Raw genomic sequence first — 15245 nt, 5'->3', positions numbered from 1 at the left:
CCGTCTTGTTGAAAGTAAACGTTGTCCAGATCAATACCATCCAATTTCGGCCATGAAAAATCATTAATCATCTATTGATAGCGCAATCCATTCACTGTAACTGTTGCTCCAGCCTCATTTTCAAAAAAGTAAGGTCCAATGACTCCGCCGGACCATAAACCGCACCAAACAGTCACACGTTGAGAATAGAGAAGCTTTTCAACAATGAGTTTTGGGTTTTTCGAGCCCCAGATGCGACAATTTTGCTTGTTGACGAAGACACCCAGGTGGAAATGGGCCTCGTCACTCAAAATGATTTCCATTTGATTCACTCAAGTGAATTTTTATAATTTCAATGCGTTGTTGAAGCGTGTATCGTTCCATTTTTATTATTGACGTAGTTTTTACTTGTCAAATGTCAAAAAATGACAGCTTCAAAAGTAACATCTACCGACATAGCGGGCTATTCAAAATAACACCTCTTATTGGAAAACCCTGTATAAGGTAACACTTTAAAAAGGTTATTATCTTTTTAAATATATATCAAATGATATTCCACAATGATTGAACTGTTTAAAAATTAGAAATACACAAAAATTTTAAATTATAAAACAATAATAAAAAAAAATAATTTCACAAAGTTAAATAGATAAAAAAACATAATAGAAAAAACAAAATATTTGCTTGGTAAATTGAGTTTTGGCCCTGACGCACGTTCTGGCATCATTCTACCCCATAGTTATGGTGTCTGAAATATTCCTTTTTTTAGCTTAAGCGGAAGCTACAAGCCAAATATTTGTATATTCACGGTATACCTTACATCGTAGGTAATAGGCATTTAAATCGCTTGACAAACGGAGTCTAGAAACGTTCGATTTCAAGCAAAAAATCGGTTTATATTTATTTTGTAAATGATTTTATAAGAAAGCAAAAAGTTAATCAAGTGAAACTCTCACAGATAATCTTATCTATAATACTGTATTTTTTAAAAGTTGTTTCCTTCATGCGTTCATACATTTATATTGAAAAAATATATTTTTTAGTAGTTTGCATTTATATTTTTTATCGAGTAAATTATTTTTTCATTTGTATTCTACTCAAGCGATGCGATAGGAAAACCTTCAATTTATCTAAAGCATATTTTTTGGTATTCATAATGTACACCAATTCGTTATAAAGATTAATCAAAAGAGTGATTTGGCATTACGCTTCGCCTTAATGTTCCCGGATTAGCACACGAGACATGCCGAGTCGTGCAGGACAGAGACGCCTAGAAAATCTTAACATATTAAATACATCACCAACATTGACGTAATATTATATATTTATACACAATGATCTACGAGTATATGAAATTTTTGACTTTACATTAAATTTATTTTTATTTTATACTTTATACTTTTCAACTTAAAACCATTTATAATAATCATTCTTATGTTTTGATGTATGATATGATATACTGCTTAACCATCCTCAAAGGCCTATTTATGTACTTCTGATTCTTATATACTTTCATGCTTGATCTGACTGTTTACATTTTATGTAATGTGTCTTTATACCTTTTTATATTATAGGTGTTATGATGTATTAACTATTCTCAAATGAGACATATTATATTCTTTTAATCACTATATTTTATCAAATTTGTTATTTAATATTTCTCCTTCAAATCAGGATATCTCTTCTATATTATTTATTACCCGTCTCGGAACAGAAATTGCCTAGTGAGACGGGTAACTTACCTACCAACATTATCAAAAAACTTTTTTTTTAAATTCAAAAAAAAAAAAAAAACTCTACAAAACCGCCGAAGGATTAACACCTCCTCTACCTTTCCGCTGCCACCCGTTATCCTTGCATTAATAACTTACTTGAGTAATTTCAATGAATTAGAGTGCATCCCGTCGCAGTTGAGAGATACTGAACGAAAACAAAGTGACGACCACGATGAGTGTGGAAAATTTCATCTAATTAAATTTCTACTTTAAATGATTGGAAAAGAGATTTGGGAGTAATTTTTCGAAAATTCATGTAGCCGGTGACTTTTCTCTTGTTTCGAAATTCAAGTGTTCTAAATTTATATACTATACATATTAAAGAAAGAAAAATATATTTGGGGTACGAATAACCTGACAATATTTGAAAATCTCTTGCAACCACCACAGTAAGCGGAAAATGTTGCTTGTGTTGTGATGGAGGACTTAACCAGCTGAGGAATTGAACACACTACGCTTTGGTGGGACCTAAACTCGATGTCGACTCAGCCACCGGCCGGTCGATATATGTTGTATGTATATACAGATATTTTCAACTGGTTCAATGGCAACTCAGGACGGTGGTGATTTGGTTCCATGATAAATCAACACATCGACAATTCAACACACCTTTAAAAAGTGATATAAAATCATTAGAAACGATAAAAAAAATTAAACCTAACCTAACCTAACCTACTTAACCCAGTTAATAAATTTTTTGTTTTATAACTTTCCATGACGTTATATAACTTTTTAAAGTTGTGATGAATTATCATTTTGATGATTTATCCGGTCACCGGTGATTCAACACACTTTCGAAAAGTGATATAAAGTCATTAAGTCATTAAAATGATGAAAAAAATTAGCCTCTTAACCTTACCTAACATAACCTATTTAACCTAGTTTTTTTCATGAGTTTATATAACTTTTCAAGACTGTGTTGAAATGTGTTGGATTGCCACTTTTCTGAGTTGCCCGGTTACCTTTAGATTACCCGGAGAGTGATACTATTTTTTCATCTTGTGGTGAAGGTTCTAGTCTGGGTATCCCTCGGTACAGTTTCGCAAAATCATTACCTTCTACAGGCATTTTGATCTCTAAGATCAATCGACTATTTGAGTCGTGGACTAGCGAAACCCGCTTCGGAATGTTTCGAAAATCCTTAGAAACTGTTTGCAAAACTTTGAATACCAAAAGAATGTACATTTTAAGCTTAATATTATTCTTTTGATATTTAATGAACAATTTTATTAATTTATTTATTTTCAAGCACTTTTTGTGGATATAGCAGAAATTATATATCAGATTGGTGTAAAAATCTAACAGATAAGTAAAAGTTATGATTGATATCAAATGAAACTCTTCAATAAGAGGTTGTGGATTAAATTTTCAACGAAGCGCACAGATTACGCGAATCAATTAATAATCGATCTCTTTCTGGTGTTGTGATCTTAATTGTATTACTAAAATAATCTGACATAGATAACTTGCAAGACATCGATAAAATCATTCCACGTGTCTGATTTTATGACGTGACACGTCTTGCCTTAAATTTTGCCCTCGACTTTTACGACTTTTTTACGATTGAGGTATTAATACGAAAACTTCAGACGTGCTTCAATATATGGGTATTATTTTAATATGAAATTTAGAAATTGATAACTAAAGTTCATTTTACTTTTGAATAATTCGTTGTTTTTTAAAAAATATTTTGAATATTTAGGTGGTTTAACAGAATTTGAACAATTCATCAAATTTAAAAGTTGATTAAGGACGGGTTGTTTCAGAGAATTTGAGCAATTCATTGAATTTCATAGTTTAATTTCAAGCTCTATAAAATTCCAATTGAAGTTCTGTTATCATATCAACATGGGCCAGTTCCGCCAATTCCGAGAATTTAAACAATTCATCAAATTTCAAAGTTAAATTCCAAGCTGTCTGAAAGTCCTATTGAAGTTCTGTTATCATATCAACATATGCCAGTTAATTCAGAGAATTTAAACAATTCATCAAATTTCAAAGTTAAATTCCAAGCTCTCTGAAAGTCCTATTGAAGTTCTGTTAGCATATCAACATAAGCCAGTTAATTCCGAGAATTTAAACAATTCATTCAATTTCATAGTTAAATTCCAAGCTTTGTGAAAGTACTATTGAAGTTCTGTTATCATATCAACATGGACCAGTTGCTTCACAGAACTGAAATAATTATAGAACTTTCACAGCCCTTGAAAATTAACTATGAAATTTAATGAATTATACAAATGTTTTGAAACAACTCGTCCTAATTTGTGGAGGTTCTATTCAAGTTCAATTATTGTATCGTTATTGGCCAGTTGATTCACAAAACTGATATGATAACAGAACTTGAATAGAATCTTCACAGAACTTGAAAATCAACTTTGAAATATGATGAATTGTCTAATTCTGTGAAACAACCCGTCCTTAATACTTAATACTTGTCTTGGAAATTATTATTTTTATTTTTTTTTAACAATCAGACGTTATTTTCTTAAAAATTTTCAACCATTAAACATTTAAGATTAATAATAAAGTTGCAAGCTGAACATTATGGCAGTGACATAGAAGCTAGAAATTTGATATAGAAAAGGCTCTGCAGATTTCAGGATGCAAGATGCAAGATGCAAGTCCCAAGCTTTACGCAGAGTATTTCGAAATGAGATGTAGATAGTAATTTTCCTCTCATGTTGAAAGTCGAGTGTGGAAAATTTCATCAAGTATTAAATTTCTACTTTAAGTGATTGGAAAAGAGATTTGGGGGTAGTTTTTCGAAAATTCATGTATACGATGACGTTTTTCTTGTTTTGAAAGTCAAGTGTGCTAAATTTATATACTATATATGTAAATACTTTTTTTTTAAAGAAAGACAAACATTCCCAATTCAGACAATATTTGAAAATCTCCTGCAACCACCACAGTAAGCGGAAAATGTTGCTTGTATTATGATGGAGGACTTACCCAGCCGAGGAATTGAACACACAATGCCTGGGTGGGACCCAAACGCGATGTCGACTTAGCCACCGATCGGTCGATATATGTAGTACGAGTATGTACGAGTATATACAGATATTTTAAACTGGTTCATGGCAACTCAGGACAGTGGTGATTCAACACACTTTTGAAAAGTGATTATTAAAGTAAAAATTAGCCTCTTAACCTAACCTATTTAACCTAGTTTTTTCATATTTTTTCATATTTTTTCATGCCTTTATAACACTTTTCAAGAGTGTGTTGAAATATGTTGGATTGCCACGTTCCTAAGTTGCCCAGTAACATTTAGATAATGTACCTACCGGTTCTTATAAAGAGGTATTTTTTAAGAAAAATACTCATATATTATAAAGAATTTACCAAACAAATTGTTTTGTTTTCAAAACCAGTTAACCTGCTTTTGACATTTAGAATTAAATTATAATATAAAAATATTGATTTCATAAATAATATTGACGTTGAGAAAGAGCAAAGAGAAAAGCGGCTGGCACGGTTCTGTAGATAAAAACAGGAGAAATCCTGTCAGACGTCAATAATCTGGAGTATGCCCGTCGATCTTGTAGAACAAAAGGATAATTTTGAAGCAATTTTCTTTGTTTTTATCGGGTTCCGTGTACCTACATTGAGATATAACTAGTAGTTCTGTGAACAGTAGACCTCGCGTTAAAAAAAAATACGGTTTTTAATTATCCCTTATTTAATGAATTAAAACCAAAATTCCCTCTGAAATCATAAGATTTGTAAGTAGGTATATACATAACTACCTAATAAATTTAAACCAAGTACTTTTTTCAGTATTTCAACTAAGCCGATGCACTACGTAGTAATTTAAGATCATGTGTTTTTGGTTTGAAAAATTTTTCGCCTAAAAATGTTTCAGATGCTTTAATTAAATTATGCAAGTAGAATACATCCTGGCCTTTGAAATAGTCGAGTATTTTTTAGATAGGCCTTTTTATAAGCCTATTAAAAAATAATGTATAGGCCTATGCAAACTGCTTTAAAGTTCAAAATCTCCTACTTACGAACCCATTTTCGGTTATGGTTTTATTGTATAATGTGGCAAATTAAGTTATTTATAAAATGATCGAAAAACATTTAAATATTAATGCTTGAACATCCACAAAATCAAATAAAAGGCACTTTTTGGCCATATTTTTTTTCTTCCATAAATCAGAACAGGTGGATGGTGTGAAGCGGGAATTTAAGCTTTATCGCGATTTACGTAAGGGTTGTTATTGATAGCGGCTCGATTCAAAATATTACACGACGTAGTGCATCGCCTTAAGGAATTCTACAAATTGTCCAAGGTAACGTCACTATCTCCTCCGTGGTCGAGAAGTAAGGCTATCGACTACCAATCTGGAGATCGCGAGTTCAAATCCTGGAGTGCGCAAGTAAATGTTATTGATTAATGTGTGTTCTTTTAGAATTTAAGAATTAAAAATAATAAAAAGTACATTGGCGGCACGTTACAAAGGGGAAGAACTCTCGGTATCGCCCTTGTGTTAGACCACCATTTACAATTGATATGTTACTTTTAATGGCTTTAGCCACGTTTTGTGATCAGATCTGAATAGGTAGGTACTTCCTCACCTTCCTCCTCCCCATATCCTTCCTGTACCCTCTACCTTTAACCTCACTACATACCCCAATGGGGATACCATAGTCTCGCTGGCTCCAGGCAGTTGCGAGCGATTGGGTTAGGTTAGCTTAGATTAGGTTAGGTTAGGTTAGGTTAGATTAGGTTAGGCTACTCTCGTGCGATACTCAAATAAAAACTACAGATAGGTAGGTATAATTATTATTATTATTATTTTTTATTTTTTTTATTTGGGAAATTCAACAGATTATTTACATATATAAAAATAAACTAAATAATAAAGATAAAATCCAATAACAGATTTTCACTTAAAATTATAATAATAATAAAAAATATTAAAAAATATTAAAAAAAAAAACTAAGGGTTCTGTACCCGTGGACTGAGAGATTTACAAAAAATACAATATTGTAAATAATAAATTAAAAATAATAGAAGATGTAAGAACACAAATAAATAAAAATTTAAAATTAACTAATATACTAATGACCAGCTTAATTTCAAACATTTAAAGTTAACTGATATACTAATAACTAATAATTTCAAAAATTTAAAGTTAACTGTTATACTAATAACCAGCTAAAATTCAAAACATAATGTATTGTAAAATTTCAACACAGCAGCAATCAATAAAAGCACTACACAATAGCAATAATAACAATATAATAAATGTATACCTACAACTAAATTGAACACATGAGTATAAATTGGAAGGTAAGTAACTGGAAAGGATTAAAAACAACAACATGATAACTTCCAGTAGAATATTTAAAATTATTTAATGTTAGTTATTACATATCTTTTAAAGCAGGGGTGTCAAACTGAATATTCTTAAGGGCCGTTTATAACATTTGGCGTGTGTAAGCGGGCCGGACTCAATATTTAAAAAATAAAACCCATACTTAATTGTTACAATCTTTATTTAGTTAGATACCTATTTATTATAAATTCAGTAAGTTAAAAAGAAGGGTAACAAGGTAAATTATCTTGAGCCGGACACCTGACTTCTCTTGTTTTTGAAGAGAAAAAGTTCATTGATGTCGGGTGTCATATTCGTCGTAGTTACTTTTAGAATCGATTGGAGATTTTCATCCGTAAGCCGTGATCGATGTTTGTTTTTATTTATTTTCATAACGGAAAACATCTGCTCGCATAAATACGTACTACCAAACATACACAGGATACGTGCCGCATGATTTCTTATACTTGGATAGTTATTCAAACTCTTGAAATATTGTGTATAAAATGTAGTAACATTAACTTCCTTAAATTTATCCTTTACAATGCTGTCGCATTGGAGATCTATCAATTCCATTTGCAAATGAATTGGTGCCAGTGCAGCATCAAAAGTAAATGGATTGTTGAAAAGTGGGAATTCCATTTTATGCATTTTGCGAAAATTTTCAAAACGACTGTTAAATTCTGTGATCAGATTCAGCAAAAGTTGAGAATACTCATCCAATTTTGTCTGGTTCACTGTGCCAAATGATTTCACGTGAGGGAAATGATCGAGTGGTTTTTTATGTGAATTTCCCACAGTCTTAATTTTGTTTCGAAGGCTTGTAAATGCGAATACATTTGAGTGACGATCAAGTCTTTACCCTGTAACTTTATATTGAGGTCATTCATGTGTTTTGTCATATCTACCAAAAATGCACAATCAAGCCACCAGTCGTTGTCATAATCAATTGGCTTGCCTTTTTCTAACATGAAATCTTGAATAGGGTCACGTAACTCAAAAAATCTTTCCAAAACTGCCCCTCGACTGAGCCAACGAACTTCCGTAAAATAAGGTACATCGGAATACTTTTCGTCCAAATCTTGTAAAAATTGCCTGAACTGCCTGTGATTTTTTTTTTATTTTTATGTGACACCTCACAAGAGTGTCCCTGCCTGTGCAGTGTACAGACAGGGGAACTATGTCACCACCCGGTTGGGCGGCGTTGTGAGGCGGAATAAGGTAGGGGCTGTAGGAAGGGATTTGTTAATGCGGGCCTTGAAGAGGCTCGGATTATAGGAGGGAGAAAAAACAGATGCCGGTAGCTCGTTCCACATACGAGCCGACTTACACAAAAACGAGTCGTAAAAACGGCCCGTTATCATGAAGCCAACGTCAACCGTGAACGGGTGTTCAGCTCGTGTCCGTCGAGTTTCGCGCACGTGCACCGGTGAATCAGGAATCAATGCTGCTAGGTCCTTGGAGCAGGCTCCATTGAAATACCTGATGTATCTGTTATTCATAGTGTTAATAATATCATAATATAAGTTAAATCCTTCAGTTCGAATCTCCACAGTTTTTGTGCATCGGGGGTTTTAATTTTTCTTCTTTGTCTGTTAGCTTGTATCTCAGGGCGTTACATTCTTCTATCAACGCTTTAGACCTCTGCTCCTTATAAAATTTACTATTTTAATTACCGGTTGCATGACATGGTCCATTTTTAAATATTTGGATGCGAGTGATTCCTGGTGAATGATGCAGTGAATTCCCACAAAATTTTCTGATATTTTCTGTTTTAATTTAGTCACAACACCCGAATGTTTGCCAACCATGGCAGGAGCGCCATCCGTAGTTATGCTGCAAAATTTATTCCAGCCGAGTTCATATTCTACTATTAAATGCTCAATAGCAGAATAAATATCATTTGCTGTAGTGGTGCCTGTCAATGGAACGCACTTCAATAGTTCTTCACATATTTCAAAGTTACTATTAATACCCCGTATAAAGACAGCAAGTTGAGCAGTATCAATAATATCAGTGCTCTCGTCAATAGCCAGCGAAAAGTGTGTAAATTCCTTATTTTTTTCCTTCAGCTGGGAATCCAAATATTGAGATAAATCACTTATTCTTGAAGCAACAGTGTTTCTTGACAGCGGAATATTTTGAATGGTTGATTTTTGTGATGGGAATGAAACATCAGCCACTTTTAACATACATTCTTTAATAAAATCACCATCAGTGAAAGGTTTTGATCTCTTGGCGATTTCTAATGCAACAATGAAACTGGATTTTGAGGCGTCTTCGCTTTCAGTTTTAGCTTTAGTGAATATCGGCTGTTGGCCGTGAAGGTTAGATTTTAAAGATAATAGTTTGTCCATTCTTATCTTTTCAGTGTAACCTTCAAATTTTCCTTTATGATTCGAATCATAATGTCTCTTTAAATTAAACTCCTTACAAACAGCAATTGTTTGATTGTAAATCAAACAAAGTGATTTACCTTTCCATTCCATGAAAAAATATGCGATTTCCCATTTTGTCTGAAAAACTCTGCACTCACTATCAACTTTACGTTTTTGCGACATTATGCCATGTACCAATATTAGAACTTGAATGAACAACAAACTATGAGTACGTAAATAATATAAACACTCGACGCGACCGCTCGATGCTAAGGCTTAAATCTGACTGCGCCGGCGACCGGCAACTGCAACCCTTGCGGTGCGGGGTCGGGGGAGAGGGGGCGTCGTGAGTACGAGTCGTGCACCAGACCAGCGCCACCAGCCGGCGTAAGAGAAAAGGTTACGCTTACGCTCGGTGCACGGCGCACCGCGTCCGATGCGCGCGTCTCTTGAAATTACACTGTAAATCAATCGCTTGCAATTTTAAACACGCGTAGGCATAGACTGTCCTCTGAATATCTAAAATCTACAATGCAAGAGTGCGGTTCTGTCCTCCGCGACATAATATTGTCACGTGGTAGCGAGTCGTAATGATGGGACCTGAGTGCCGCATACGGCTCGCGGGCCGTATTGATAGGGTCCGAGGGCCGCATGCGGCCCGCGGGCCGTATCTTTGACACCCCTGTTTTGAAGGTTCTTAAATTACATGTGAATATGTCCATATCATTAAAATCCCTATTAAATATACTACAGGCTCTGAATATAAACGACAATTGATTAAAAAAATACTAATCACAAATTTAAAATAATAACCACGATTTCACATTTCAAAAAAGAACATTTACCGAATATTAAGATAGGCAACCGAAAACGGTACTTACAAACAACTTTACAGACAGACAAAATGCATTTAAAACAGGGCTTTGCTACGGTCAGTCAATGAACTGTTTTCTTGAACTACCGTATTTCTCATGATTAGCTTTTAAGCAAACCTAACCTAACCTCACTCACTTTTTTTGTTTATACCGAGGTACTACGAAAATCACAAGTACTAATTTCTGTTGTGTGTCTGTCCTGCGAAACAATTCAACACACTTTTAAAAAGTGATATAAAGTCATTAGAAACAATGAAAAAAAAATTAACCTAACCTAACCTACATAACCCGGTTAATAAAGTTTTTGTTTCATCACTTTCCATGACTTTGTATAACTTTTTAAAGATGTGATGATTTATCCGGTTACCAGTTTAATGAAGTCAAATTTTCTTTGAATATGCGTGTCATTTTCAAACTTGTTCTAATTTTGAAAATGACACGAAAATTCAAATTTTCTTTGAATTTGCGTTGTGAGAAGAATTCAGACAAGCAGTAACGTGATTACCTATTATATAACACTTTATCAGAATATTATTTGGCGTTTTTAAAATTGGAACTGATTTGTCAAAAATTCAAATTATTAAATGAATTTTCATGGGTCTGCGCTATATATAACATGATGGTGTTAGGATTGACAATAATTAAAAATAATGAAACAGTCCGGGTCGTCCAAAACATGAATAGTATGACATAGTTAACCTAATTACAGAGTTGAAGATACGCTCAAGTCCTAGTGATAGACTACTATTCAGAATCGAGACGTTGCGTTGGGTTTGGTGACTATATCAGAATAACAAGGTACTTCATCACCTCCCCCTCCCCTATTTATCCATTTCCTCCATTCGCAAGGCCGACTAAAGACCTTGTCCTTTGAAGTGTCACGCGATCAAGTCAGTGCCATCGAGCAACGACAGTATGCAAATGGTGGCGATTGTTGTTGATACTCATTATTACTGCTGATTAGTGTGTTGTTTTATCGTAAACACATTAAATAAATAGATTTTTTTAACAATTTAAAACCGTGAAGTTTACTTAGCGACAGCCCCGACTGCATAGAATAAAGAAGAACAACAAGAAATTCCTTGTGGACGTGTTTCGTGATCCAACTATTTGACAAATCGGGTTTTAAATTTACAGTACAACTAACTAACTAACTAACCATCACGCCGTTTCCCCGCAGGGGTAGGCAGAGAGGACGTCAAACAACTTGGTCTTGGCACACACTTCTTGCCTCATACATACTCTTCTATTATTCTGACTCTTGAAATGGCGCGACTCGAGTATCTGATTCACTTGATCGTGCCATGTCTTCCTCGGGCGTCCCCGACTTCAGCTATTATTCGCATTTGCATCATATATCCTCCTTACACTCCTATCTTCGCTCATTCGCTCTACATGCCCAAACCATCTAAGCGTCCGTTTCTTTATCTTACTCACTACGCTTACATCAGCACTTGCACTCTTTGCGGATCTCCACATTCCTCATACGATCATACATGGTTTTAACACACATACGCCTCAGGGATCTCATTTCAACAGCATTCAATCTACTTTCATCCATTATTTGCCAGTTCCATGCCTCACTTCTATACATCAGGGTAGGTACCAGCACTCCATCGTGGACTGCTAACTTCGCTTGTTTGGATTTTTTTTGTTAGCACCAACTGCGTTCAGTTCTCCATTAATGGAGTTACCTGCGTTTACTCTTCTTTCAATATCTGTATTAAATTTGTCTACGATGTCAGACGAGAGTAACTGAGTAGTGCTAAATGTTCTAGAACCAAAAGGTATTGTAATATCCGTGATACTCGTATGTGGGCTCACGCTATGACACTAGATTAATCTATTAGGCAAACCATAGATGGCGTTAGCTGTCGAGAATAATAGGAGAATACATAAGGTTGGGAACCTCAAGGGCTTTATTAATCCAACGGACTGCTAATTAAGATATCCACTGTCAATCTATCACAATAAAATTCCAAGTTTTTGTTGATAAAGAGAGTTTGTGAGAAAATTCCGGAGTCAGTGGCGATATTTGTTTCCATTCAAATTTGTATGGAAGTCACTTCTAGTTTCCTTCTTTACTCTACGACTGACTTCGATTGAAATTGGCAGTCGCAACAATGTTGGTTAGAAATTATAATAAATTTAAAAAAAAACATAATACATATCTGTGTAATATTTTTTAATCTTGTTACTCAATCACAATTTTGGAAAAGTTCAATCTCATCGGTCAAACACAGTTACCTGAGTTTTTTTATTACATTCGTTTTTCGCTGACAAGAATGTAATCAAATAGAGAGGTTGACGAGACGGGCCGAGCAGGATTCATATTTTGAATTTAGCCCGAATTTAGGGAGTGAATACCATATTTGAATTTCTCTAAAAATCTGATTTTACGAACATTTCTGCCGAAATGTGTAGTTCCTTTTAAACTAATGAGAATGAGATTTTAAGGGGAAATAGGGTTTGCTGTTAATTGTTTTTTGAACATTGGTACGTAAAGTAATCGCAAAACCGAAAATTTTACCATTAAAAACATAAATTCAATCTCGTATTGCTGTTTTTGATTTTGTTTTTTGGTTAGTGTAAGTGCGATCGATCAAATAGATGAGATACATAAATTGGAATAAATTAATGAGTAAAACCGGTAATTGTAATATTTAATCATTGAAGACGATATTAGCACCAACGATCGGATTAGCTAGAGAAACACCCCTACAAGCTAAAGTCATGGGTTCAATTTCTAGATGCGTCCGTATTTTTTACTGATTTTTCTGTTTCAAATTTTCATTAAGATCACTCTGATTATCTTTAATAATTAAAAAATAATTATTTTTGATTCATTTACACTAAGGACAACTTACAAGTTACATTTTAAATAATTATACTAGGGTTTATGGGGTGAGGTTTAATCAGGTCTTGGTGGCAGATGCATCTGCCCACCTTTCATACGATTCATACCCACCCTTTGTACTTTTTTCCTTCCCAGAATTTTATCTCCTCCCAGTTACTAAAAAAGACCCTCTAGAAATCATCCCCAAAAATGGCATACAACAGATTCCTACTTATCTTATATACCTTGTTTCCTTCCCAGAATTCCTTCTCCTTTTTTTACCAAAAATACCGTCCACACAGCATCTCCAAGAATGACATAAGCCCGAGAGAAATTATTTTCAACAAGCTCCTGTGTAGAGTTAATGTAAAAAAAGTGTTACATTGAAAATATATTTTATAGAATATTTATTCAATAATATTGTCCATAAAATTTAAATAATTTTAAAGTGAGTAAACAAATAACGATTTAAAAGTATATACACGTCCTGTGAAACATAACTGAATGTAAAATTAATAATCGTTCATATTTATACTCGTACATACGACAAGTAATAAAAATTCATCCTCCATTAGGATAGCAGCCAAAAAGAGGATTATAATACATGAATATTATATATTTCATCTGAAAAACGGCTCAGTACCTCTGTTTCAAAAATTAAATAAATACAACACTGAATGAAATTATTGTTGAAATAATTCAATTTTATTAAATATTTCTTCCCAACCATCTTTTTCTCACTTCTCTTCCCTCGAAATTACCCCAATGGGGTTGCCATACTCCCACTGACTCTAGATAGTTGGGGATTTTGTGTGATATTAATTTCATACTACTGAGGTAAAAAAGAAACTAATGCTATAATTAAATATTCAGTTATGTAATGAAATGTTTCAACAAAATAAAAATTCGAAAAAAAACTATCGAGCAAATTTGTTTTTAGATTTCCGTAATCATTAAACCCAAGAAATTTTATTTGTTTTAGTCCATAGGGATTTCTTTTAAAATTACAATAGTAAAAAGAAAAATGCCATCACTTTCCTTCAAATGTAATTACTTGACAGCCTTTTCCAACAAAAAAAGTTAAAAACACAGGAAACTTTAGTAAAATCGGAGGAAACGTCTCCGATAGGTACTACAAACGCCTCCGGCAGGCACTCCATTTTTCTATTTCCTTTTTCGTTTCCCTACTCAATTTCCTCCACCTTTTCCTTTCGACATCTCTTAATTTGTGAATCCAAAGTTCCACTCGCTATGGGGAATTGAGATCCTCGTGTTAAATACAAAAAAGTGAGCCCGTAAAATACAAAGTTAAAACATAAAAAAAGAAGAAAAAATATTTAACAAAGAATTGAACTTTCCTATTCAAAAACTGGAATCAATAACTCTGTGAACCTCACCAAACGCTGATCTGGGTAGGACCGAAATTTATTGGTGTAATGTCATCCGATTTCAGAGAAATGCGTATTTAATAAACAAAATATTATCTCACAGTCCCATCTTAAATATGATCCCATTTACCGTCCGTTCTCACAACACTCTTCGATAGTCTATAGTCAGGCATCCACCCCCACTTCAACACCTTATAATATATGTTCACCCAATATTTTGTAATGTTATGTTAGTAAATATTTTGCCCTGATGAAGGAACGACTGTTCCGATACCGGTCGGAATAAGAAAATATAGTGGATCATACAAAGAATTTTTGATTATTGAAGACATTATTAGCGATTTCTAAACGAAAATCTGAAACAAAAAAATCAGAAAAGGATACGGTCACTTCTAGGACTCAAACCCAGGACCCTTGTATTGCCGGGACACCGCTCTACCACTAAGCTAATGGGACCCTATCCCTCTCGGTCACTTTTAACTGTATCATACTTCGAATAAGAACTACCAACATTGTCTTCATTTTTTCACCGCAATTTTTTTTTTTTAAATGAAAGAAATTTTGTTTCATTTAGTTATAACGGAAAACCACAAAGTTATAACTATGTTCAAAATAAATTTAGATTAATTTTTCCCCCAAATTTCAGTTATCGTGGTGTAATTTGTTATTTATTAAGACCTAGGCGA

At 33.8% G+C, this 15245-nt stretch overlaps 1 protein-coding gene across 1 annotated transcript in view; it reads right to left on the bottom strand.

Moving 5' to 3' along the window:
* The window catches only part of unc-13-4A (BAI1 associated protein 3), a 321552-nt gene that overhangs the window by 180559 nt on the left and 125748 nt on the right, over positions 1 to 15245 (bottom strand). The window lies entirely within an intron of this gene.

This window comes from Hesperophylax consimilis, chromosome 7 (genome assembly GCF_061612785.1).
Source record: "Hesperophylax consimilis isolate HC1 chromosome 7, BYU_Hcon_1.0, whole genome shotgun sequence".
Taxonomy (NCBI): Eukaryota; Metazoa; Arthropoda; class Insecta; order Trichoptera; family Limnephilidae; genus Hesperophylax; species Hesperophylax consimilis.
This window is presented reverse-complemented; position numbering and strand designations above follow the sequence as displayed.